Source organism: Ursus americanus, chromosome 34, assembly GCF_024610735.1.
Source record: "Ursus americanus isolate L20-20 chromosome 34, mUrsAme1.1.p, whole genome shotgun sequence".
NCBI classification, from domain to species: domain Eukaryota; kingdom Metazoa; phylum Chordata; class Mammalia; order Carnivora; family Ursidae; genus Ursus; species Ursus americanus.
In genome coordinates, this window is record NC_142160.1 from 21,393,813 (window position 1) to 21,421,608 (window position 27,796).

The following is a 27,796-nucleotide window of genomic DNA, read 5'->3' on the forward strand; positions in this document are numbered from 1 at the left end:
GAAAGATTGACAGTAAACAAGTAACAAACTAATGTTGAATAGAAGTAAGTTCTGTGAAGGAAATGTGATGTGGTGATGTGATAGAGAGGCAGAATGTAGAGGACAGTGGTTTTTTAGAAATGGAGATTAGATGGGGCACCTGGGTGGCACAGCATTTAAGTGCCTGCCTTCGGCTCAGGGCGTGATCCCGGCGTTACGGGATCGAGCCCCACATCAGGCTCTTCAGCTATGGGCCTGCTTCTTCCTCTCCCACTCCCCCTGCTTGTGTTCCCTCTCTCGCTGGCTGTCTCTATCTCTGTCAAATAAATAAATAAAATCTTAAAAAAAAAAAAAAAAGAAATGGAGATTAGGGAATACCCCTTCAAGGGGGTGACATTTGAACCAAATCTGAAGGATAAGAAGGAGCCAGTCATGAGACAAGCCAAGGAAGAACCTTTGTGGCAAAGGAAAGAGTATTTCCTAAACCCTGCAATGGGAAAGAGCTCAGTGTGTTCAAGGATTAGGAAGAAGGCCAGAATGACAAAATCACAGTGAGTAATGGGGTAATGATGGGAAGTGCAATTAGGGAGGTTATCAGTCTAGATCACGTAGGGATGGTAGATCCTGGCCAAGAGTTCAGATTTTGTTCTAACTGAAATGAAAAGCCACTGGAAGATTTAAAGGAGGGTCTGGTAGTTACTTAATCCAGATGATGATAGACTGGGAGTCCTAATGATACAGGAGATTTGAATGATTAGGATTTCAGGAAATAAAATCTCATGTAATTTGAAAAATGTAGTCTAGTGAGATAAGAGCTCTAGAAGCTTTGTGGACCTAGTGGTTATTTTACCTGGAGAATTACCATGATTTTTATGGTAGTATACCATCAATATGGTTTCTACCAATACCTTCCTACTAATAAACCCCATATCCCAATTTCCAGCCCCTTATTTCTAGTTGCCTGCTGGACAGCTCCTTCATGATGTCCTGAGATTTATCTCTAAAGGCGGATCTATTGGCTTACCCACTACCCTACCATACAGTGGTAGCCTCCTTTGTAATTAATGAACTGTTTATTTACTTTTTTAACTTATAGGCATCCTAAATAGCAACCCAGTAACAAAACCCCAGCTGATGACCAGGTCCTGCTGCTTCTACCACCCAAATATTTCTCAGACTCGGCTTTATTATCCTTGCACTCTTCAGTTTCTCATCTGCTATCCCCTGGACTTTTGCAGCCACTCCCTAATTTCTCATTAATCTTCTTTACTCCAGCCCCATTTCAAACTATTGCCAGACCAAATCTTTATTTATTATTTATTATTTATTTATTTATTTATTTATTTATTTACTTTTTAACCAAAATGCAAGCTCTTCTGTTTTATCTCCACTACAAAAATACTTTCTTATTGTTAAATAGCCAAATCCTATCACCAAATGAAATCCCAGAGTGTATCCTGGACCTTCTTCTATAATTATACACACATACACACAAATTAAATTATAACCTAATTCTGTTTGGTGATCTGCCTTTTTTAAAAATAGATTTTCAGTATTTTTCTAAATGAATTAATGTGCATCTACATCATTTTCGGTGGCTTTGTATTATTTCATTATATGGATGTACTATAATTTACTTAAATAAATAACTTCCTTTGGAGAGCCATTCAGGTCATTTTGCTTTTATGAATGATACTATATTGGACATCTTTCTATTATTTATCTACTTATATCTCTTTCTGTCTTATCTACTTATATCTGTTACTGTCTCACTTAAGAAAAATATACTTGAAATGGCACTTTTGATCACATGTAATTTCTTTTAATGTTTTTGTGGTTTCACGACATAATTGTTTTCAATTGGGAAGTTTTTGGTATGAGGTGTGAAACAATGGTCTGAACGTTGTTTCTCCTAAAATGGTTGACCAGCTTTCTGATTATTATTTATAGTTCAATCCAACCTTTCTCCAGTGATTTTACATGTCAGCACTTTGTCATATCCTAATTTCTTACAGAACTTCAAGTCTATTTCTGGGCTTTCTATTCTATTCCGTCAGTCTGGTTACAAATTCTAAAAAAGATGCCCTGTTGCTTTAAATCTAGTAGTTTTCTAATAGATTTTAATATTTGATAGGCCAAATTCTCCTATTTGCTCTTTATTTATTTGCCTTTTTTTTTTTTTTTGGTATGGCAGAGATTTACACCACCCACTCACCCCCACAGTTTATTTTCCAAATAAAATTTAGCATCATTTAATAAAGTTTCAAAAAAAAAAAAACTTGTTGAAAATTTTATGTTGATTGTATTAAATTTATGAATTGTTTTGGAAGAAATGGACATCTTCAGAACTATCTTTCTAAAATAAATCTGGTCTTATCTTGATCCTGCTTAGAAACCTGTCCTACATAGTTCCCCCCGAAAGGGAAAGTCATATTTCTTTCAATGGCATATAACACCTTACATATTTTCACTCCTGCATACTCTTCCTCGTCCTTCAGAGATTTAGAAAATCTTAGATTACAGTATCTCAAAGAACATGGAGTAGTCGTTGGAATCTCAAAGTTGGAGCAATGGAGGAGATGTATTACAGAGAATGTACTGGCAGTTCAAAGACGTAATTTGGAAATCTGTCTACCTCATTTGCAAAGTTGTAACTGGAGCTAGGAGCTCCCAAGCTTGATTGCATTTTGGCCTGTTAAGTCCATCCAGTGGAAGAACACCAGTGAGAACCTACAAGCATTCCAAGAATATGTGCATAATCAAGGCTATCTTTCTTTTAAGTCTTGGGAAAACTGTGACTTTCTAAAGTTTGGCTCCTGCCTCTTGACATTGAAGAAGAAAATTCCACTAACTGCAAAATAAATAATTTGGCTGCTTTGTGTTTAGCTTACAGCATTATCTCCAAACCCTGGCCCTCGTAAAAGTTTCTGTTGGCTCTTTTCATCCCTCCTCGCCCTTCGTTGTTCTCCGTGTGTTTCCCCATTCTCTACCATGTACAAGCTGGTGGTTGAGATCTGGGTCAGTGATAATGGGTGAGCAAGAAGGAAATGAAAGGGAACAAGGAGAAATGTTAAGAAAACTAACTTTGCAATGTTAAGACTTGCCAAGAGGACTTTAACTGTCTTAAAATTTCTTTTCATTTTTAAAATTATTTTTAATTTTTTGTTTTAATTAATTAAATTTCAACTGCCCTTTGCGACATAGGATAATATGTAAGAACTCGAACGTAAACACTCTCATGGGATGTAGACTGTGATTTTTTTCAGACATCCAGCTTGGTCCTGGATACTCAGTGTACTTGTTAGCTGGAAAATCTTATAAAAATTCAGTCACAGTATTCAAGAATTGGATTCCATGGTTATCTTGCTAAAGTTGGGATATAAAAACAACTCCCTCATTGCTTTTAGCACTGGGAGGAGAGTAATTGCATGAGTCTTCAATCTCCAGAGATTTCAATTTGGTCAGTGGTTTTAGGTTTCCCTCCAAACCATCTTATTGGAGAGACACTAAAATGGGTACAAAAGATTAGCTTGTGTTTTTTTCTACCTTTATTTCTTTGCCTTTTCTTTATAAAGTTGATATTAATATTGCATAATAACGCAATTAAAAGATGGCCAAATAAAACAGGAATAGGAGATGGGTGCAGTTTATAAACTGAATCATCACCATTGAATGATCAAAAGCTTGGGAAATTGTCTATGCAGGTTTTCTCTTTATTTCCTATTTTAACTCTTCTCACTGAAAGAGTAGTTTCATTCTCACACCACCAGCAAAACTCAGGGCACTGGATGTCTGGTCTTGTCTGTAGACAGAGAAAGACAGAAAATAATAACACCAAAAAGTTTATTGACCTTTATTTCTAATGTATGTTTTCTGGATGTCCTACATGTATTTCTGAAAAGAGGATACCCCTGCTTCAGGATCACTTTTAAGTTGAAGTTTTGAAGCTGTAAGACCGTTAACTGTTAGAGGAGTTGACATGTTTTTGAGATGATTTTTCAAAAGTCTAGAATATCTATTTTAAACTAGTGAAAATATGGTATCAATTATTAAACATTAAAAGTAAGGGAGAAAATACAGAGAACCTGTATAATACGGTTTTTATCCTTAAGAAATGTTATACGTGCACCACAAGCCTAGTTTCCCCTTTGAGTACAGAAGCTTAGTCATATAAGCAGGAATTAAAAAAAAAAAAAAAAAATCAACCAAGCCATTTGCCTCTCCCAAGATCGTGAATTATAGAGCTGGGGGTTCAAGGACACTGATTGTCCATGCAACTCTGCAGGGAGTTGAACTGAGCTCAGTTTGAGGTCACAGCAGAGCAGCAGAGGACAGAAGATAATGAGATGTCTGGGCAGTGGGGTAGCTCTTCGGCTGCTCATCTGAGAAATCCTGGTGCATGGATGAGGCGGATGTGACTCATTGATTCAACGTGAAGCAGGAAGAATGGTGAACGACAAGGAAGGGGAACAAAGAAAAACTCAGGATGGTGGGAAATAGCCAAGATTAAAAAGCCATCTTTACAGGAGGCCTTACCTAACCAGAGCTAAGAGTTGGAAATGCACATTTATCTGCTCTTAGTCCACTTACGAGAAGGGAATTTTTAGTAGAAATGTGAAGGGAATTAGTAGAACTCGTGCGTGCACAGACACATTAATAGGTTATGTCCTTTGCATAGGGAGACAGCAAAGTTACCAAACATTAGAGAACGTATATTCAAATGTAGAGAGATACTTCTGGGTTTTTTTTTTTTCATTGATAAAAGAACATCTCAAACACATACAGAAGTAAAGAGGAAAAAATACACTAACCTCCCTGTACCCATTGCCCGGCTTCACCAACATTTTACCTATCTCGGAGAAAATTCTTTTTGGTGAAGAAATTTGGCATGAGAAGAGGCCTGGAAACAGTCTGAAGAGGGGCAAGCAGAGGCCCAAATTGTCAGCAGGGTTCCCTGAATCCCTCCAGTGTGACGTTATTACTGCATTACAGCATTACTTGTTAAATGAAAGGTATGAACTCTGTGAATACTCAGGTAATCAAAAAGTACTTACTGCTTTGGCTTTTTATTACAGGTTCTTCAGCCACTTACATTTAAAATTTTTTTAATATATCATTATTTTAAACACACATCATTATTTTAATTATATCCAATTAAATATACCTGCATCTCCTCAGCATGCATCATTATGTACTTTACTAAAAAGCACTTTGAATCAAATTGCATACCAGCGTTCTTTATTATAATTTATGTGCACATCTCTGCAGCAGATTTATACATTTTGGAGATTAATTATCAAGAAGTTTGTTTAGACTTCCAGGAAATGTGAAGCTCAACTCGAACTTCAGTATACTTTGGTATTTATAATTTTGTGGTATTTTCTAATATCATCCCGGAAGACTTACCGCTTTGTTTTTTCATCTGAGGAGAGTATGGGTACACGAAGAGAAGTCATTACAATTACCAGATCCATTTGTGCCCAAGTCTTTAAATTTTTCAACTCTTTTGGGTCCCCTGGAAAGCTACTCTCATTTTTGATACTCCCAAGTAATAGAATGAAAGCTTGTCTATGACTCCATCCCAATCACATGAAAATAATATTGCTAAATTATAGGAATATAAGAAAATAGAGCTCTTAGTGATTCCTTACTGCTCCTGTTGAAGGGTTTTAGCTCTTTTTACCCAAGGGTTTACCACTTTTTGTACCTGTGCTTGCATCACTCATAGGTAAGCATGAGAAATTCTTACTACATATGATAGAGCAGTGCAAGGATACTTAAAGTAGAATTCAACTTGTTGTTCTTATATTCTAGCCAGCAATCTACTGTTAGCTACCACCCCACCCCTGTGATTGTTCACAACAAACTGAGCCACTAAACAAACTCACAAAGGAAAGGCTTAATCTCTAGAGGTGTTGGGAGGCAACCTGTTGGTCCAGTTTGATGCTAATGTCTTGACTGGTTCCCATAGCCCAGATTCCAAATCTTTGGCTTGACTCTATGACTTGAGTCCTTACCTTTCCTCAACTCATATCCACTGGTTTTGGCATATTCTTTACTTCCTCCAGTATATGAACCAGAGTTTTCCTGTGTGGTTTCTGGGTTAACTCCTCTCTCAAGCCCTGTCATCTCTTGTTTTCTCAAGGGAGGTTGGCTGTTGTTAGAGCAGCTCTTCACTGTTCCCTGCCCCCTCCTTTCAAGGGAGGTTAGGAGTTAGAAACTGGGTTATTCTGTGACCTGGGGTATGTCAGTTACATTCTCTAATCCCAGTTTTATCCCAACTGAGGGATTTGTGACTAGGTCGTCTCTAATGGTTTACATTCTCTTTTGTTTTTTTGAGATATTTGTCTTATTTTTTATATTACATGATTCTGTATGATGATATTGTCACTGTAAAGGTTTTAAATAGTACCCAGATATACAGAAAATGATTGTAGAGACCTTTTAACTTCACTGCCCCTCCTACCCCTCCTTTTATAGCCAAAGATAACTACTCACATTAACATTCCTTGATTAATTTTTCTAATAAAACTTTGTCAAACACAGTTGATTCTTTGGGACCTTTTAGCGGCTATAATTTGTGCATTCTATTTTGGACACTGTTAGTTATTCAACAGTCTGTGCTGGTTAGGAATGGTGTGGGTGATCAGAAAGGCACAAGCTTTCAGCAGAAGATTTGAAATATGAACGATGAATTGTTCTTCTTGGTTTGAATAAGATTCTGTGGAGTTCGTTTTCTCCCTTTCCAATGACAAGGAAACTCGAGGGGAAGGAAGATGGTGGTAAGAGTAGAGGGAGGAAAAAAATGTTTTCTGTCCTTTTACAGATTTCCATGTGTAAAAGTAGACATCAGAAAGTTTATTTCCTTCTTCACAATAGCCCATGAAACTTATGTGGTTTATGGTATATTTTGGATTAAGTTTTGTGACTTCAATGACTAAGTTTTCCATTGACTAGAATAACTGAGAACAAAGTCTGTGGTCAGATTCTTTGTTCATAAATAGATGTTTCTCTAAAAATAAGTTTTCTGTTAAAATGACAAAACATGACAATTTCTAGTGGCAAATTACTGTATTAACAACATAGTGCATGAGAGCAAAATGTAAAGAAATACGAATACATTGGTTTGCTCTGGTTTCCTTGTTACTAGTATTACCTATTAACAGTAGCTAGTTATTTGAGCAACAGTACTATTGTAAAAAACAATTTTTACCTACCCTCATCAGACCTCTTAGAGAGTGAATATAGTTCCTAGGCTTTTAGAAAGTGACTCGAGTAGCATATGAAGCTCTTTTGGTTCCCTTTCTATTGTTAATCTCTTCATTTTAGCAGATGGTACTTAGAGCTCATTTTACATAAGAGTTTATAAGAATGAATCCCATTTTCAGTTTCAGTTTCTTTGCTTCTTTGCCCTTTGCAAAATTAGAGAGGGAGATAAAAAAAGATTCCCTATATGTTTTAAAAATCAACCTCAGTAATTTTTTTCCCCACACAGAAAAATTTAGCACATTTTTCTTCTCATTAAACAACAGCAAAAGCAAACCAAACCAAAACCAAACAAAACACCCAAAAAACCCACAAAAAAATCAGTGACTAGCACTTACAGCGAAACTACTAAAGATTATCTGTTACTGAAAGTAAACAATTTGCACTTCAAAGTTTATACCCAACCAAATTTGTGTTCCAGTGAAAGAACAAAATAAAGATATTTTGGACATGACCAACAGATTACTTTGAAAGTAATATTGAAAATATATTGCTGTAAAACAATAAGGAAAGGAAAACCAAAATGAATACAGCAACAAGAGAGATTTGGGCCTAAAACTATTAAAATTATAACTGAGGCTAAAGAACTATTGACACATAGTAAAGAAGCAGTTATTAATAATACGGAACTAAAATGCCAACCTGTAAGTAGAAATGTGGGAATAGAGGGATTAGAGAATAGGAAGCCAGAATTCTGGTGGGGCCAGAACTGAAGATGTCTTGAGATTCTTGCCTTGAGCAGGAAGATAATAGAGATCCTGATTATTTCTAGATATTGATAAGATGCATATATTTATTTATTTATTTTAATATTTTATTTATTTATTTATTTATTTGACAGAGAAAGAGAGAGTGAGAGAGCACAAGCAGGGGGAGAGGGAGAGGAAGAAGCAGGCACCCCACTAAGCAGGGAGCCTGACACAAGGCTCCATATCTGGACTCTGGGATCATGATCTGAGCTGAAGGCAAACACTTAAACTGAGTGAGCCACCCAGGCGCCCCAAGATATATATATTTATATGTGAATATTAAAATGTCAAGGCAATCCCTAAGAAAAATAGGAAAAGAATAGACTACCGATCTTTTTAAACATTTAAAAAAGAAAAAAAAAATGGAACAACTACATTAATTCAACAAAAGTCAGAGGACAAAAGAGACTGATGCAAAATAGTGATAAATGGAAAACATGAAAACAGGTGGTCAGACATAGGGCAGACGTAGAAGTAGTCACACTAAATGTGAATGGCTTACATTCTCCCTTTTTAACACAAACTTTTAGACTAGCTATATATATATTTAAAAAAAAAATCCAATTTTATGCTGCTAAAATCTGTGACATATCCAAAGAAAAACAATAATGTTTGACAAGAATATGTAACAATCATGAAATTGTACGCAAGACAAAGTTATGAAATATAAAACAAAGCAAAGAAAAAAAAGAATGATGAAAATATGGAGAAGTGGATAATCGAATCCCACATCAGGCTCCCTGCTCAGTGGGGAACCTGCTTCTCCCTCTTCCTCTGCCTGATGTTGAAATAAAGCAACTTCTAGGTTAGTCAGAGAAGGAAACATCATTAACTTGGTAGAGGGTGTCTACCAGAAATCGAAAGCAAATACAAAATTATATGGTAAAATAGAGTATACCATTGAAAGCAGGAACAAGACAGGCTGGCTTTTATTATCACTACCCTTACTCAGAATAATAATAGATGTCCTAGCTGAAGCTTTTAGGTAAGAATAAAAAATAAGAAGAAGCGAGTATAATATGGGAAGGAAAGAACAAAATGTTTCACAATATTTTATATAAATAAATAAATGTATATATATATATATATATATATATATATATATATATATATATATTCTGTCTACTAGACCTACTTGTACATGGTCTGTGTCAAATAAATAAATAAAATCTTTTTTAAAATATAGTAAAATAAAATAGGAACAACAAAAGGAGACTCTACATATTTCAAAAAAAGATATACTCTTCTAAATAACTTGGTTTAAAGAGGAAATAATGACAGGAACAATTAATCATTTATAAATAAACAAAGCTCTACCAGTCATTGCTTGTTGACTGTAGCTAAAGCAGCACTTAGAGGAGATTTTAGAGCTTCAGTTCACTTACTAGAAAATAAGAAGGGATTGAAAAATTCAGTAATTGAGAAAAGAAGCAGTAAAATAAACAAGAATGTGCAAGAATAGAGATAACAAATTAATGACATAGAAAAAACAAAACAGTCGACTTTCTCTATTACACCCAAAGCTGCTTCTTTGAAGTGGTGTATGAAGTAGACAAAACCTTTGGTGAGTCTGATTAAGAAAGAAAGAGGTAAGATACAAATATACTTTAGAAACAAGGGAGAGGACTTAACTACAGATTCAGAGGAAATTTTTAAAAATCATCAAAGTATAATGTCTTTGACCTTGAAATAACATATTCAAAATCTATTTGAAAAAAAAAAAACACTTTTGTAGTTAAATTACTAATAGTGTATTAAAAGGTGGTAGAAAACCTAAAGAGAACGCTAGAAGAAATTGACAAAGTAATAAAAAAAAAAAATCAACACCCCAAAAAGACACACAGTCTTAAGTATTTTATGAGCTTTAAATCAGCAAATGCTTAAGAACCAGTTAATCCCTAACTGTAAATAAATAGAAGGAAATCATCCCAACTCAACTATCTTTCTATATACAGTTGAGGTACCGAAATTGACAGTGATCGAGTGCACACTCCAGTAACCACTTCCGGCCAAGCTGCCTTGTGTACATAAATCTAGAACTCCAAATGAAATAGTATCAAGTTGAATTCATTATTACCAAGCAGTATTAATCTCAGGAATGCAATAATAGTTGAACACTAGGGAATCTTATTAATGTATTTTATTACATTAAAAAGTTGGAGGAAAAACCATTGGTTTGTCATTTTTAGTGCTAAAAAATGCATGATATAAAGTCCACATCTCTTTGTGATTTGAAATAAAACAACTTCTAGGTTAGTCAGAAAAGGAAACTTCATTAACTTGGTAGAGGGTGTGTCTACCAGAAATCGAAAGCAAATACAAAATTATATGGTAAAATAGAGTATACCATTGAAAGCAGGAACAAGACAAGCTGGCTTTTATTATCACTACCCTTACTCAGAATAATAATAGATGTCCTAGCTGAAGCTTTTAGGTAAGAATAAAAAATAAGAAGAAACGAGTATAATACTGGGAAGCAAAGAACAAAATGTTTCACTGTATTTTATATAAATACTATTTATGTATATATATCTTCTGTCTACAAAATCCAAAAGAATCCATTGAAAAACATTAGCACTCTTAGGAGTATTTTAGTAAGAATTAGAGTATCAACTTGTCAAAACCAGTAGCTTACTTGGATCTCCACAGTAAATAATCCGAAAGTATCATAAAAATGCCTTGTGCACCAAAGCAACAAACACTATTAGGAAATGTGCATGTTTATATGAAGAAAAATATAAGATGTAACGGACTGTCAAAGAAATGCTCTAAAAATTAAGAGAAAATACTATGTTTCAATTTGAGAATACTTAATGTTTCAAAGGTGTCAGTTCATTTCTCTCTGGTTAACCTATAAATTTAATGCAGTCCCAATTGTAATTCCAGCAGGATTTTTTATGGAATTAGATACATTGATTTTAAAATTTTTCTAGAGGACAAAATGTAGGATGAGGGTTATATATATATTCATTTTATTGTGGGTTTTTTAAAAGATTTTATTTATTTATTTATGTATTTATTATTATTTATTTATTTATTTATTTATTTATTTATTTATTTATTTGAAAAAGAGAGAGAGCATACGAGCACAAGTTGGGGGAGGCAGAGGGAGAGGGAGAAGTAGGCTCCTCACTGAGCAGGGAGCCCGATGCAGAACTTGATCCCAGGACCCTGAGATCATGACCTGAGCCGAAGGCAGATGCTCAACCGACCGAGCCACCCAGGTGCCCCATATTCATTTTATTGTTGTTCTTTATATCTCCCACGTATTTTAAAATTCTTATTTATCTCTTTGGTGTATAGTAAAAGCTTTAAAAGAGAGAGAAAATGTACAATATCAGCTATACAGATTTTGAAAAAAGAACAACGAAGGAGGACTTGTTCTACCAGATATCAGAACATGACATACAGTCATAGCAATTGAAATGGTGTTGAAATGATTGGAGAGAAGACAGATGGATAATTGCAATAGGCATTAGAGAGTCCTAAGCAAGTGTGGGTATTTACTATATGGAAAAGTTCACATTTCAGATTTCATAGCAAAGTGGGGACGATTTCACAAATGGTGCTGGGAACATTAGTTTTTGATTTGGAAAGGAAATAAAGTGAGAACCCTGTCTCTTGGAAAAATGAATTTCAGATGCATCAAGGAGCTAAGTGTAAAAACTTAGTGGAAAAGTCCTTTTTGGGATGAGGCACAAAATTCAGGGCCATTAGGAAAAAAAAAGATTAGCATATTTTTATAACATAAAATTAGAACTTCTATGGATTAAAGGCAATAAAAATATCTGTGACCGAAAGTCTGTCATTTAGTGTATTTGTAGTTTATGTAATTCAAAATGGATTATGATCAATAATATATAGAGTTCCTAAAACTAGTTTAAAATGCTCCTTAAAAACCATAGAAGAGGTACAGAAAAAGGTGCAGAAAAAGGAATAACACAAAGTAGTTTTTGGCCTTCATATTGGCACAGTATTAAAAATTTGATAATAGCTAGTGTTGGTAAGGGGGGTAGGAAAGTAGGTACTAACAGCTACTGTAGGTGGTAAAGTGTAAATTGATATTTATTTTGTCAGTACCTATTAAAATTAAAACCCGACATTGTTTTTTGTTTTGTTTTGTTTTGTTTTGTTTTTGAGAGTGAGCGTGAGGGCCTGTGCCATGGGGCTAGGAGGGTGGCAGAGGCAGAGGGAGAGAGAGAATCTTAATCAGAATCCACGCCCAGTGGAGAGCTGGCTGAGGGGCTCTGTCTCACGGCCCTGAGATCATGACCTGAGCCGAAGGTAGATGCTTAATTGACTGAGCCAGCCAGGCGCCCCAGAACCCAACATTTCTTTTAATCCAGGGTTTCCACCACATGCACAAAATATGCACATGTGAATGTTTATAGCATCATCAATTATATTCCCAAGTTGGAAATGATCTAAGTAGGAGAGTCCATTGTAATTTATGGGACATCTGTACTCTTGAAAGTTAAGTGACAGTTAATGAGAAAATGAGGCATGGGGTGCCTGGGTGGCTCAGTTGGTTGAGCGTCTGCCTTTGGCTCAGGACATGATCCTGGAGTCCTGGGATTGAGTCCTGCATCCTGTTCCCTGCTCACTAGGGAGTCTGCTTCTCCCTCTGACCCTCCCCCCTCTCATGCTCTCTCTCTCTCTTTCAAATGAAATAAATAAATAAATAAATAAATAAATAAATAAATAAAATGAACTTTAAAAAAAAAGAAAAAGTGAGGCGCTACTAACCTGAGATCTTTGACACATAATATTTCTTTCCTAAAAAAGTGACAAAACCGTGTGTAAAGTATAACTTCATCTATATAGTAAAAAAGGCCAAACCAGATATTGGTAGAGGTACATATTTCTGTGTGTGTGTGTATGCGTGTGTGTGTAAAATATATATAGTTGGAAAAAATATATATATAACATAGAAAAAGAACTGGAAGGACACATATACCAAACTGTAAAGAGACAATTCTTGTGGAGATGGGGGAAAAGATGTGGGAGAGGAAAGATGTGCATTTGTTGCTGATATTTATATAAAGTTGTAGATAATTTGAAATGTATTGATTGATATTATATTTCTTATATTTAAAAAAATCTCCTTTTCAAATTTCTAATTATTATTAAGGGATTATTATTAAATTTCACTCGTTTATATTTGATCTGTCCTGTAGATGACATACCATCACAAAAGGGCAGTACGGCCTTCTATTTTTATGACGTGTTACACTCATGATTTTTGTGCTCAGGACTGTTCACTGGGTGACCAGTATGTGCACAGAACACTGGATCCTCAGGTACAGGGTCTGAGCGTGGCATGTTCTCGCTCCGGGATTACTGTGGCTGGTCTGCCTGGAAGACCACATGCCCCCTGACAAAGTAGACGCGGAAGCATAGAGCATCTTGCCCTTGTGCTTTTGTGGACCTCCCTAGTCCACTGAACAGAAATTCCTTTGCAGCGAAGGTCAGCCCGGTGCTGTTTTGTGTGCAGCAGATGAAAAAGTCAGTGGAACCAAGAGCTGCTGTGAATTTCACATGCAGAGACTCACGCCTCTTTGCCCTTCCGTGTTTGCAAGACCTGTCATTCATGGAAGGAAGTTAGGTCGTCTGAAATGACTTGCTGTGCGACTAGCCATGGTGGTTGTTATCGGTGCTTTGTACTCTGCCCTGGGATGGTAACAAATTTAGACTGTCCAGTAGACTACAATTCCCAAACCAATTTCTCTCTCTCTCTCTTTTTTTTTTCTTTCTGTCTCTCAAAAGACAGGCATTTTTAAATGTCTCCTTCCTATTTTAAGTTACATCCATTTCTGTCCACGAGTCTTAAACCAAATAGTAATTCAGCATCAGAATCGTCAATATGAATACAAGAAGCTTAAAATTTTTTAAAAAACCCTCTGCCTTTCCTTTCCCTTCGGAGAGTTTCCCTGTGTTGGAGCAGAAAGGAGCAACAGAAAGTGAGTTGCACTAGGAATCAAAAAATCGGTTTGAGGGGCGCCTGGGTGGCACAGCGGTTAAGCGTCTGCCTTCGGCTCAGGGCGTGATCCTGGCGTTATGGGATCGAGCCCCACATCAGGCTCCTCTGCTATGGGCCTGCTTCTTCCTCTCCCACTCCTCCTGCTTGTGTTCCCTCTCTCTCTGGCTGTCTCTATCTCTGTCGAATAAATAGATAAAATCTTTAAAAAAAAAAAAATCGGTTTGAGGCCTGCCTTCCGGGATCTTTTGCAAGTCATTTCACTTCTCCTAGGCTTCGCTTTCTGTCAGCTGCGAAATGGAGAGATTGGGGGGATTGAGGAAGGGGGGGAAGGAGAGGGGTACAGATAATGAAGGAAAAAGGGCTTTGAAAGGTATAAAGGACAGACCAGCATGAGACTTTATACAAGCCCACCGCTCTCCTCATACACACACACACACACACACACACACACACACACACACACACACACAGGGCTGCATGCATGCTTTGGATTTCTATTCTTTTTCATTTACGTTCCCTTTAAAGTAGGCATTTGAATCCCTCCTAACGCATTCAGCTTTGTCTTTTGTCACACGTACCCATTGATCTCACCAGCACCTGAGGCCTTGGATTTACTGAGTTCTACCTTTTAGGCAGTCCCTGTTTTCTCCCAGAGGTGCATTTAGCTCAGTGTTAAAAGCACAGTGTGTTCCCTTTTTGTTAACTTAACCTCTGTGTTGTTTTTTAAAAATCAGATTTGCAAGAACAGGGACTCTAGAAAGCCTGTGATATGTAAATATTTAGCCAGGCAGATAGGGATAGCAAGCGTTTTCTCTCTTCACAGAAAACATGATTTTATTTGCTAAAGCTGTAATCTTGTTTGATAATCCATCAGTTTATTATCAGCTATGTGGTGAGACATAATGCCACAGGGAGATAATGAAGAACCTTCACCTGATACTACGGGGTTGATTACAGTGACCGCAGGAGAGAGAGTCTTCTGGAGGGGATTATGTTAAACATAGCCTTTCTATTTACAGTTGATTTCCTCCGAGCGCTTTAACCGTTCTGCTCCCAGCCTAGGTAAGTAGGTCATCTGAAAACCTTCAAAGAAGAGCACAGTCTGCAGGTGTACAACTAGACGTGTCTCTTTCTCAGGCCTCGTTAAGTCATTGTTTGATCCTCAGTGCATTTATGAATCAAAGGAAGAAGAGATACTAAGGCCCGCCATTGAAGACCACATCTAAAACAAACAGAACCCAGAGCAGTCCGGTTTGGAAACAGCAGGAGACCCTTCCACCCAGCTCTACGTATTAAGTCCAGTGAACTGGATTAATAAACTGAGATTTTAGCATAACCTTGATTTGTAGGACTCTCAAGGGTGGTGTGTGGTTTCAGAACCAGGGGCAACACCCTGCTAGGACATCCTCAGAGACTCTCCTGATGAGGCACTGGGAATGCACAAATCCTGGAGGGGGAGGGGACGTGCCCCCAGGGCGCTGCCACTGCCGGGAGCCACTGGCAGGGAAGAGACCAGCAATACTTCCCAGTTTACCTTGGAATTCTTTTCTTCCTTGAAATGTCTCTTCTCCGGATTATCTACTCTGCAATATGTCTCCCCCTGAAATCCTGTCTTCAAGGGGCTGGCCTCCTGAAAACAGAAGCTGTGTGTTGGGTAGTTCTATGTTCTCTCACTTGAGCCTCTTCTGAGAGAAGCTGATGAGCAAACTGAGTTTCCAGGAACGTAAGGATCTTTCCACGTTAAGTATCTTCTTTTTCTCCCTTCCCACCTTCCTTTCCCTCCTTTTCTTTCCCCTCAGAAGACATTTTCTTAAAAGGGTAGATTCTGAGGCCTGATACCTGGTTTTAGATCCCTGGCTCTGCATGACCTTGGGCAAGTTACTTATCTTGGACTGCCTTGGTCCTTGGCAGGAAAATGAGGACCACGGTATTAGTTAGGTCATGCAGTTACTGGGAGGCTAGAGTTGGTTTGTACCAGTGCAGCACTTAGCCCAGTGTCTGTCACACAGGAAACTTCAGTGAGGTTTAGTTCTTGCTAGTTCTGTTGCTGTTTCCTTCCTTCCAGCCCCTGCTTTGTCCCCTCATCACACATGAAGTGAATGCCATCTCCGTGATGGGCATTGTGGCAGGCTGGGGAAATGAGGAAGAGAGGCTCCCTTTTCCAGAAGATTCACAGTCTGTGAGGAGATGGGCCATTGGAGAAGTGTAGGAGATGGCCACATAATAGAGGTGTGTCACGGTGTCCAGGTTATGCCAGACGAACTGTTTGGTGTCTGTGGTTAGCTGGGAAGGCCTCCTGAGGAGGAGGCCTGGCATTTGAGTTGAACACTGGAGACGAACAAGTGTCCACTAGGCTGACAGCCAAGGGATAGGTGTTCCAGGCAGAGGGGCCGTTGCGCATGAAACCATGGCTGCGTGAAAGACCCTGGTGGGGATCGGAAATAAGTTTTGTTAGTAGAGGGGTTGGCTCAAAACTAACTTTCTCACAGTTCTAGAGGCTGTAACTCAAGATCAGGGTATCAGCATGTTCGCTGCTTTCGTTAGCTCGCTGATAGCTCCCTTCTCACTATGTCCTCGCTTGGCCTTTTCTCTATATCCTAATCTCCTCTTCTTATAAAGACACTAGTCACATTGGATAAGTTCCCACCCATGAGACCTCATTTCGCCTAAATTACCTCTTCAAAGGCCATCTCTCTAAATATAGTCGCATTCTCAGGTACAGGGGGTTAAGGCTCGCACATTCAAATTTGGGTGAGGGCCACATTTCAGCCCCTAACGGAAGGCATCTGTGAAGTCTGGCCGGAGTCAGGTGCGTGTGGATGAGTATCAGGGGACGACATCGCAATGCCCAGATCTTGAAAGGCCCGGCTTCTCATCAGGCTAAGGAGGGTGTCGGTGGGTGGGAATGGACACCACCACCATGTTTAGGCTCTCCGAGCCCCCTCAGGCTGAGGAGTGGGGGCAGACTGGAAGGAACCACATTGTAATGTGTCAAATGAGACACTGGTTTGAATTCCAGTTCTGTTCCATCACACCTCAGGGCTTATGTGGCAGTTGAAAGGAGGCAGTGATTCCACAGCTTAAACTGGACCCATGAGAACAAGGATGTTGGGGGGGGGGGAGCTGGTGGGGGGAGAGATGAAGGCAGCTACAGAAGAGCAGGCCTGTGGGGCCACCCCCATTGCCATGGCTGCATCAGTGGCCAGCTTGCCAGGTTGGCACACTAGCAGATGGACCGGGCTCTGCTTTTTCCTTTTCACCCCAAAGGCCCCTCAAGTGTTCCTCACATAATCACGTACTTTACTACCGTATTTTGTAGATGAGAGAACAGCCTCCCTTCCGTGCTCGTGCCAGGTAGAAGCACACAGCCGTGCCGTGCTGTTGACAGTCAGAGAATGAGATAATTACCCCTCTCCATTTTTAGAATCCGGCTCAAACTCAAGCACTTCGGTGCAAAAAAGAGGTGCCATGTTGGGAGAGCGGCATCATTTTGCATGGGTCCCATTGGTTCAGAGCCCGGAGACAGGTGTCCTGCCCTGGTTTGCCTTGTGTGTGCTTGGAGCTGCCTGGGTGCACATCACCTCCTCTCTTTGAGACTTGGGCTTCTCTTTTGTAAAAAGGGGAGAATAAGACATACCTGACTAGGAACGGCGGTGAGGATTCATGAGAAAACGTAAAGCCCTTTGTAGTCCTCAACGCATCATGCAAATGTCGGGTCCTAAGATTAAAGAGAAAAAGATTCAAGGCGTTCCCATTTTGCAGCTTTGGTGACTGGGTAGAAAAAAGGAAGCGTTTCGATTCCAGCCCCAGCTCTTGAACTTGGGTCAGGACCTTGGGCAAGGCAGTTACAAACCCTGCTCTCGCAGCCCTGCTCTGTATAGTGGCAAGTGGTGTCTCCCTGTCCCCCTCCTTCCCTTCCTCCCTCCGTCCCTCCCTCAGCTCCTCTTCTCTCAGATGATGTAAAGATTAATTGGATGGTGTCCATGCTGTCTGCCAGGGAGATAGAAAGCACCAAGTATCATCTGGATGGGTTTGGTAAGCACTAGATTCTCCTTCCTCTGCTTTTGACAAACAGAGTGACAGCCCATCGCTGTGTTTAAACAAGTTAATATGTATGTTCCTTGACATAAGGAAGCGCTCTAATCATGAAATACAGCTTGCATGTCATTTGGTTTTGAGATTTTATTGAGTACTACTAATCTTGACATATTTTGGTTGGCACCACGTTCTTGGTATAGTGGGTTAGCGGTTGAATAGTTTGCAGACTTTGTGAAACAAAATCCTCATTTAATGGTTTAGTTTGGCTACGTTTCGAAAAATATACAAAAACATAATGCACTTTTATTTTATAGGGATTTTTTTTTTCCACTTGTGGCTTTGGTTTGGCTTCGCCCCCTTTTTCCTCCGTGCCCTTTCTTTTCTCTTTCTCTCTCTCCCTCCCTCTCTCGCTACGCCTGTCTCCCCGTCTTTCTCTGTCTCTCTGTGTTATATTCCAGTTGCACAGCCTACAAAGAAGGCTGCAAGGAAAGACAAGCTTGAGAAGTGACTGACCCACAAGCAGAAGCATCCTCTTTGTACTACTTGATGTCAGGAATGTGTTTACACCCTGGCCTGATGCTCTGGACTTTTGTGTGTGCGTGCAGGGGTTCAGAACATCTGAAGGCCACCGCGCAGTGCAGTGACGGGTCTGAATCTGCCCCGTAGAAGCACCTGGACCCAAATGTGCAACAAGACCGCAGTCACCACCAGCCCCCAGAGTCACTGAACTCCATGACATCATGCCCAGGCAGGAAAAGTTAACAGGCCTCTGGCTTGGGTTCTCCTCCCCTGTTTTCCTTTCCCGGGCTCTCAGTTCTGACCCAGGGACAATGTTTAGAAAGCAGAGCTGAGTTCAGGCGGCCCTCTCAATTACTTTGGCTGGAACCTTCCTGAGTACATTTTGCTATCTCTTTGTGATATAAACAGGGGCACTCACAGTTGGCAGGGGAAGCTGTTTCTGTTTTAATTTCGCAAGGCATAATTATAGTTCCAGGGTCTGGAAGCAGCATAGAGTTCTTTGGAGAACTTCACAGGGATTCTTCTGTTATGACATAGTTTATCTGGAAAAAAAAAAAAAAAAAAAGTAAGGCAAAAGGCATTTCCAAAGAGGAAATAATAACACTATTCATGTTAGCATGCCATTCCATATTGAGTAGATCACAAAATCAGAGGAGACTTTTTTGTGGTGGGGGGTGGGGTGGGGAGAAGGAGGTGTCTCAAAATGTTGGGCTCATAGAGTGTGGGAAAATCTGGTTAAATCCTGATGAATGGATGTGGGTGGAGAAGGATATAAGGATAGAAAAATAAATGTTTTTACTTAAGAAAGCAATAATGAAGCATCCAGCTGTATCTGAGCGAATTTCTAAGTACCCTGGGCCCTGGGGATATGGAAAAAGATCTCGCCATCGTCATAGGAATCTAGCCGAAACCTAAATCATAAAATTCCCTCTGCCCCCAGATGTTCAGTTAGAGGGCACTTGGTTACTCTGCTGATGTAGCGAGAAATCGCAGAACCGAGAGGGTAATGGAGAGAGAGCAGTGACAGGTGGGGAGATGGGGCTGTTTCTCTGTGATGAAACCTGTTTTTATAGGTAATTCTGATGTACAGTAGGTATTAAATAGAGCAACTAAAAGATGTTTTATTTGAGATTAGTGCCGGAGCGATATTCTCCCCATGGCACTAATAATCCAGCGGCTTTCCCTGCCCAAATTCTCCCAGGCTCCCTGCTCTGTGTGTTCTGGCATAAGGGCGAGCCACTGTGTCCATACTTCTGTCTCAGAAAAGGATAGAATCACCTTTACTAACTGTGCTCATGATATTTAGAAAAGAGGGGTCTCCTGCACTTCTTTTTTTTGGGGGGGGGTGGTGGTGGTGAGGAAGCTTAGTAAGTAAATTCTGCCTTTGCAATTTAGAGCTAGGGGTGTATAGAGAGGGGCAGCTCCAGGTAAGAAAATAAGGGCATTTCAAGAATGCTTATTTCAGAGGTCCCTTTATGCACGGACGCGGGTTTGAGGTCCGAGGGCCATACCATCTCAGCCTCACATCTCGGCTTTCTGCGCCACACAGGATGCACAAATCCTGCTTAATTGTGTGCTCCTCGCCTGCTTCCAGGGCTGTCACAGGAACAACAATGAGAGGCCTGTTGTTGAAACCACCTCGTGTCCATCACAGTGGGGGAAAAAAAATAAGGTCATTGTGAGCTTGGAGCATTGTGAGGTTTGAGCCTGCCCAAATTATTTCATTCATGTTAAAATGTAAGGAGATGAGAAACATATTGCATGAGAAGACAGAAGTGATTTTACATCTGCCCCTTCCCCCCTCTGGGATCTGGGAGCTCGCCTCTCCTGGATAGCCCCCTTTAGCTGGAGGGCGAGCCCTCTGCCACCCCGCCCCCTACCCCACTCTGCATTTCTGTGTGACTGTGTGTGTGTGTGTGTGTGTGTGTTTCAATTTGTTAAGATGCTAAAATCTGCTTTGTGTGATTTATGAAGGAACTTGAAGCGATTAGTTTCACAGTGCATGAAAATTCCTCAGGTTCGGGGCGGGGGGGGGGGGGTGGGGGATGGCCAGTCTGTTACGCTGTTTGCCGTGGACTGGATGGGAACATGAGCAGCTCGGAGCCATAAGGAGATTGTGTTGAGTTATTAAACACTTGTGGTAAAGCTGCTTATTGTTAATTCCCCGATGTCCTGCTGAAGCGATAGGATAAAATCAGATCGGATTAGATCAAAGAGCCTGGGAGCCAGCCTTTGGAGCAGATTCATTTAATCAATAAAGAGACCTCCTGAGAGAGGGGCAGAGAATAGGGGCTGTCCTGGTCGCTCCGGAGATTAAGATGGGGGTGGGGGGGAGTGGTGGGAAAGAAACAACATTTACACGTATTTATTTCCCCCCTTCTTTTCGAGATGTAATTCTCCCCTGAAACATTTCAGCCACACTCACCAAAGGGTGTAAACACTTCTGTAAGATCTCGTTACTCCAATACTCCATTACTCCAATAATGCCCTATAAAGCAGGAGTTTATTTAAAAAAAGAAACCAAAAAAAAAAAAAAAAACCCAAAAATAAAAGCCAACCAAACCAAAAACAACTTCTGTTCCATAAAAAGTATTTCAATAAAAGCAATTTAGGCTTAAATGATTCCCCAAGAAACATTAATCCCTTATGAGTTAATCTGCAAAATTTCCTATTGTCCCTTTGTGAGGAGAAAGAATAGAGAAACACCAAAAGGCCAAAGTCTGGCCCCACCCCCCTCTTTGTATTCTCCCCTCTGCCCACCTCCCAACGCCCCCCTCCACCAATAATTAGAAAGCATTGTGTATTAAGAGGTATGATGCACGTCCTTCATCCATGATTAACACTTAAACCAGTGCATATTCATTCATCTCTTAGCCCTACCAAATCCCACTAAAATGAGGACTCGTCAAGAAGGAAGTGACACCCATTAGAAAGTTAACCACAGAAAATGAGAGAAAAAATGAAGGATGGAGCAAATTAAGGATGCGAGTCCCTCAATGGTTATTGGCTTTAATGGTGTTATAAAAATGATGTCGGCTTTTACCAGGAATAATTTATATTCCGAATTAAATAAGGATATGTATCTATAAATCCATTCTATAAAACTTAATTTTCCATCTAGATATGCTGATTACTTCAGGCCCCGGCATACCTTTACTGGTTGTTAATTACCACGGGATGGTTTAACACTATTTTCCAAATCAGCATGCATGCATAAAATGACTGCAATCCAATTTGACACATTATTAGTGATGATTATTGTCATAGATAAATTAGATTGAACAGAAAATAACCTTCATCCTTAGCATGTTTTAGCTCTCAGAATTAATGTGATTTGGTGAACACATATAAATAAAAATCTGATGAGTCCCTGCTGACTCCAGGGCCTGCTGGTGCTGAAGTATATCAATTTCATGCAGATGATGAATTCCTTAAGCATTCAATGATAATCATGCTTGATTTGACAAGACTTTCTCATGCTATTTTAGGGCCTTAATTTTCTGTGAAGTTCTGTCAAGTGCTCATCAAGCACCCACTTATCTCCGTATCTTAACCTGGCAGCCAATCACAAGGTTGCCTAACAGTATCGCTCCCGAGTGCCAGTCCATTAATATTCGAGTCACGTGACTGTCCAAGGAGAGAAACCAATCAATGGCTGATTAACATTCAGGTCACATGACTCCCGAGGAGAGTAAATGAGTTACACAGTAAGACATCAAACAAATTTTCATCTTGAAAGAGTGATTGCTTTTTCTGCTGCTGTGATGTTTGTCAAATTCGCTCTAGCCTTGTCCAATTAAGCTCCATGAGCTGAATTAATAATGAAGAGATGTAAGTACCGTGCCAGCATGAGAGCTGTGAGTGGTGCCACGGAATATGAACAGCTAAAAAGAAAAAAAAAAAAAATTCTTAGAATGATTGAAAAACCACATCTGGATAACTGGAATAATTGCTTTTGCAATCTTGATGCCGTTTTGTACTCTCCGGTGCAAAGTGTGAACTGGAGTATGCTGGGACGTGGTCCTTTGTGTGATGCTTCAAAGATGAATGTGATTTTGAGTTTAGAAGGCCTTTAAAGGCATCACGCACACACGTTAATTGGATTATTTGTTTGTGACCCTAGTAATGAATTTCATTTGCACACTCGCTTGTGTTCTGGGGCCTTCTTGGGATACGATCTCTCGAGATTTCTAAACTGTCCACAGAAGGGAAGGAGATTATTCCATGTTCTTGTATCCTGAGTGAAAGAAATGACTGAACCAAGTACTTTTGAGAGAATTTGTGAACATGCGTGTGCATGCGCCCACATGTGCTGTTCATTTCCTTAACGTTCACAGGTCAGTTAAGTTCATTGAATTATTTCACAATGCACAGGTTGAATCTAGGTGAACCTAAAGAGAATTTTCTGAACAAGGCACATGCTCTCTTACTGGTGATAGCCAGTGACAGCTTTCTTGTAGTTTCAGGGAAAGTTCTATTTATTCACAAAGTCAATTGCTTTTCAACACAGATGCGCTACTAAATTCCAGTGACATGTTTAGAATAGAGACCCTATGACTAATAAAGCTTTCATTTCTTCCCCGAAGGGAGTGAGACTTGACTAATGGTTTATTGGAATTATCAAAGAGTGTCAAATCCCACTTAATAAGTTCCAGCATGAAATTAGCTAAATTCCCAAAGGCCTTTCTAAAACAATATAGTCAAATAAAAGGTGTTGCGTGCGCTGGAAAGAGTGTTAAAACCAGTTACTTGGAAGTGACGAGAAATAAATCTAACTGTAGGCAGGAGGCAATGTTTATGTATACAGTTAATAACCTTCTTAATGGGACTGCTTGGCTTGGTGATTCCCGTATGGGGAGGAAAGCGAGATGTGGAACACAGGGCAGGCGAAGGGCCATAAGTCAGTTCCCAGCACTGTTAGTCAAGGATGGAAATTGCAAGGAGAGAAGCAATGAATTTAAAAGCCCCAGCAAACAGAGAGCGAGGAAGGAGAGATGAGAGGTGCGAGGGGAGGAGGTGGGAGAGGAACGGTTGAGTCCACGCTGGACCCTCTCGATGCAGTGAAAACCTCCTTAGTCCAAAGAACCAGGGACCCCAGCAGTTCCCCGAAAAGGATTCCTTTCTGACAGTTCCTTACTAATGACTCAGAAAATAACATTGCTATTAATAACTTCTCAGGGTGAGTGAGGCTTGAAAGGGGGCGTATTATAGAAATGGTTTTGGGGGGCTTGTGTGTGTGTGTGTGTGTTTAAAGCAAAAGCAAAGATCCCAACCACAAGACTTAAGTTGAATTTCAGAGACTTGTGAAAACACAGCTCTGAGTTAGTCTGAAAAATCTGAGGCGCCCAAGGTAATGTTGAGTTTAACTGATCTTTTCCTGAATGTTTTACCCATGACTCGCTTTGCAACGAGCTGGGAGCCAGGAACTCTGCTCACATTCAACCCACCGGGCGATGGAGCGGCTTCCTACAAGCACCCCACTTCCTGCCACTTGAGAGCCTTGGAATGGAAGGCAGCTTGGTCGCTTTTGAAGGCCCTGAATAGAAGGATATTCCACTTTCTGCATAACTTTACATAATTAATAGTTTTCCATGCAAACTATTGTTTGCCTTAATTGTTGTTTCAACAGCTGTTTTCATTAAATTGTAAAGCCCGCTGTGTCTAATCCTTTGAGCACCACTATTGATAACAAGAACTGCTCTGAAGCTCACTCTGGAGGAAGAGTTAGTTCCCTGCCAAGCTGGAAAACCGTCCTGAAGTTACTTGAAAAATAAGGCCTACAGTGGGACTGGTTGTGTAGCTAATCCATTAGGCTTTTCAAAAGAGCCGTGCTCTGTACCCTTATGGCTAAATTGACCCAACAACCAATCAATGCCTTTATTTGCTGCGTGGCTGCGCCTGAAGGGTCTTATAGCTGGGTCCAAGTCGTAATCAAAGCCTCCATCAGTACTGGGTCCCTGATGACATAAATGGCCAAACTTTCAACGCGGCTGGCTCGGGTCCAGTCACACCATTTTGAAGATACAAAGAGGCTGTGTTGCGCGGTGGAATTCATTTTCTTGTTTACTTCCTCCAGAAACAAGAGCATCATCAGCACGCTCAGTGCATCGGATCAGACCGCGGAGTTGTTGACAGAAGCTTGGCGAGGCTTGCCAGCTTTCCACAAGAAATGCTGGCTTTCTTCTCATACACCCCCTACCGTTTGTGTCTCTGCCAATTGTGGCACATCAGAGCGGCCATTGAGATAATGACCGTGAAGTCTCATGATACACTTTGATGAAGTGTAACATTTTTTAAAGGATTTTTGTCTGTGCCAAAATGATCGAGGCAGCTGACTAAAAATCGCCCCATCAAAATCAAGGCTGATGAACAGCAGGCGGAGGCATGAGCCTCCCCAGAGAAGATGGGGGGATTTCGCAGCCAGAGCGTCTTTCTTTCCACGTCTCTGTGCACCACGGATTCCTTTTCTGAAAAGTCATCTTTGTTTCCGATGAATATATGTCAGTGGCTGATGCTTCAGCCTCCAACATTTCTTAATTCTTTTTTTCTTTTTCTATCAACCCCCAGAAGATACAGGGAGTGATTCCTCTCTGACAGTTCCCTACTAACGGCTTAGAAAATAACATTGTTCGTAACGTGATCTTGGTTGGAAAAAGCATACTGGGCGTTTCAGCGCAGAGGTTTTCAGGCAGAGGCTGACCCCGGACTCGTGTTCAGGTAAATTTGGATTTCTGTAGTTCCGCCGGAATTAAGAGTATGATACACAAAAGTGGTCCTGAGCCAGTGAGGAACAGAATCAGTTTGGGAACAATGTCTACAAACATCGCGGGCTTCTTTGGGAGAAACATCACGTGTTTATTTAATTACCAGATCTGTCACAACTACCATTTATTGAACACCTGCTGTATTCACATGGAGTCTGTGATCTTCACAGCAGCTCCAGTTTACCACCTCCGTTTTAGGTGAGGAAGCCAAGGCCCAGATGAGGAGCCTGAGGCCCGGAGATGTTAAGTAACTCGGCCAAGGCCAAAGAGCTGGGAAGTGGGGCAAGCAGGGTCTGACTGGTAGGCTTGCTCACATGATGTGTTCTCCTCCCATCCGCGCCTCACTGCTCTCATTGTACGCCTGATACAGCTCATTAAATGGTGCTCAGTGGGAGAAGAGGAAACAATTTGTGGTCGAATTGGTAAAGGCAATGAATAAAATGGATTTACAGTGTGCCATTCTCACCTCTGGGCTTTTCAAGGAGACATTAGCTATGTGGCATCCTTTCGTACCTGTGAGCAAATGTGTGCTCAGAAACCAGGTTTGGGCATGAGAGAAGCTGGTGTGAGGTTTTGGCTAACCTCGGCCTTATTCAAGGTGAAAGCTCGGGACGGGCCCTGCCCTCGGGAGGAAGTGTGGGTGGTGAGCTCGAGGACTTCTCAGAATGTCACAATTGAAGAGACACCTGTGCACTGCAAGTCGACGCAGAAACCACAAGTGGAAAGGGGGTTACAGTTCAGTTGCCTTTCGAGTTTTTGTTTCTTTTGGAGGAAGAATCTGTGTCAGAGTGGGATGGAGGGGACTGGAGGAAGGATGACAGGCAGGAAGTCGGGGAGAGGAGAATTATGATACAAATGCTTGTGTTTGAATGTGTAAATGACATTCCCTAGGGTTTCTTTTACATGTCTTCATATTGTTTCCGTAAGTACAGTCACATAAAAGGGGACAAAAGCTCAGACAACAGAACAAAGGCATCAAGCTAATTTTGTACACACTTGCAAGGAATAAACTACAGGGTTTCACTCCCCTGTTTCCAAAGAAAGCATATTTCAGGAGCCAAGATGGAGGCATCCCGGTTTGCACTTAGATCTTACTAATTATTTTGACTTTGAAAAGAAACAACAACCCAGATCCAAGTGTGGCAGAGAATTTTAGGCGCCCAGCTTTGTAGACCTGAGGCTCTGTGAAAGAGAGAAGAGGCTAACGGACCGCAGAGGGTGTGGGGAAGTCTTCTCATGATGTGGAAGCCGGGCAGGAGTTACACACAGCCTTCTGCACAAGGAAGTGTGTGTAATGGACCCTGAGGTGTTATGAGAGGTCTTTCAGCCTCCTTTCCCTACCAAAGTATGGGCATATGCATTTTATGGAGGGTGAGTATTCTGTTGGGAGAGTTGATCACAAACTCCTTAGCCCATTTCAAATAGAAAGCACTCAGACTTGAAAGGAAAAGGACTCTAGTATATTACTTTCAGGAGCCCTTGAGTAAGGGAACCACAAAAATCCATCTGATTTTAAAGAAAACTCTCACTGTCTCAGCCCCTACCCTCACTTTCCTCATTTGTAAAATGATGGTTTTAGATTCTCCGAATCCCTCCCAGCATTAAAGAGTGCATAGTTTTGGCATTCAGTAAGTACAGACTAATGCCTTTCATTTCCACTGATTCTAAGAGGATCTTGAAACTAATTGAATCAGTCCAAATTGACAAATAAAAAGATCTATTTGTCACTTTCCAAATATGCTCCATTTCTGAGCCTTTGCTCAGCATTTCTCGGAGTGTGGTCCCTGGACCGAGGACATCAGCGTGGCCTGCAGTGAAAATGATCAGCCTGCCCCTGCCCCAACCACTTACTGAATAGAAATTCTGGAAGCGGGCTCCAGCTATCTGCATTTAAACAAGCCCTCCAGGTGATTTTGGTGCTTGTTCAAACCACAGACCACTTGTTCAAGCCCTCCTGGCTGCCTGGAATGCCTTTTTTGAGGTCTACTTGAGACTTAGCTCCGATTTTGCTTTCTTCAAGAAGTCTTGCCAGCATCTCGCAAAGGAAATTAAGTTCTCCCTTTCCTACCATCTCAGAGCATTTCCCTTCTACCATTGTCAAAGAACTTACTAGAACTTTCTTGCAATATGGTATGTGTCAATCTTTGTCCAAGATGGAGAGCCTGGCAAGGTATGGTAGGCAGCCTCTAAAATGGCCCCCCGTGATCCCCATCTGTTGGTAGTCATGACTTGTATGTTCCCCTCCTTTTAAAAATTTTTAAATTTATTTTTTATTTTATTTTTTTATATTCTCTTCCTTTTGAATGTGGGTTGACTTACTCCTGCGGCAGAGGTGATGGGATGCCAGTTCCAAGATAAGATTACAGAAAGACTGACATCCATCTTGGTCATGATCTCTTGCTTGTCCTCCCTCCCTCCCTTTCTTCTTCCTGCTCCTCCTCCTTCTGTCTCTCTCTCTCCCCCCCCTCGCCCCTCCCCATTCCCCACCCACCAGCCCAGCC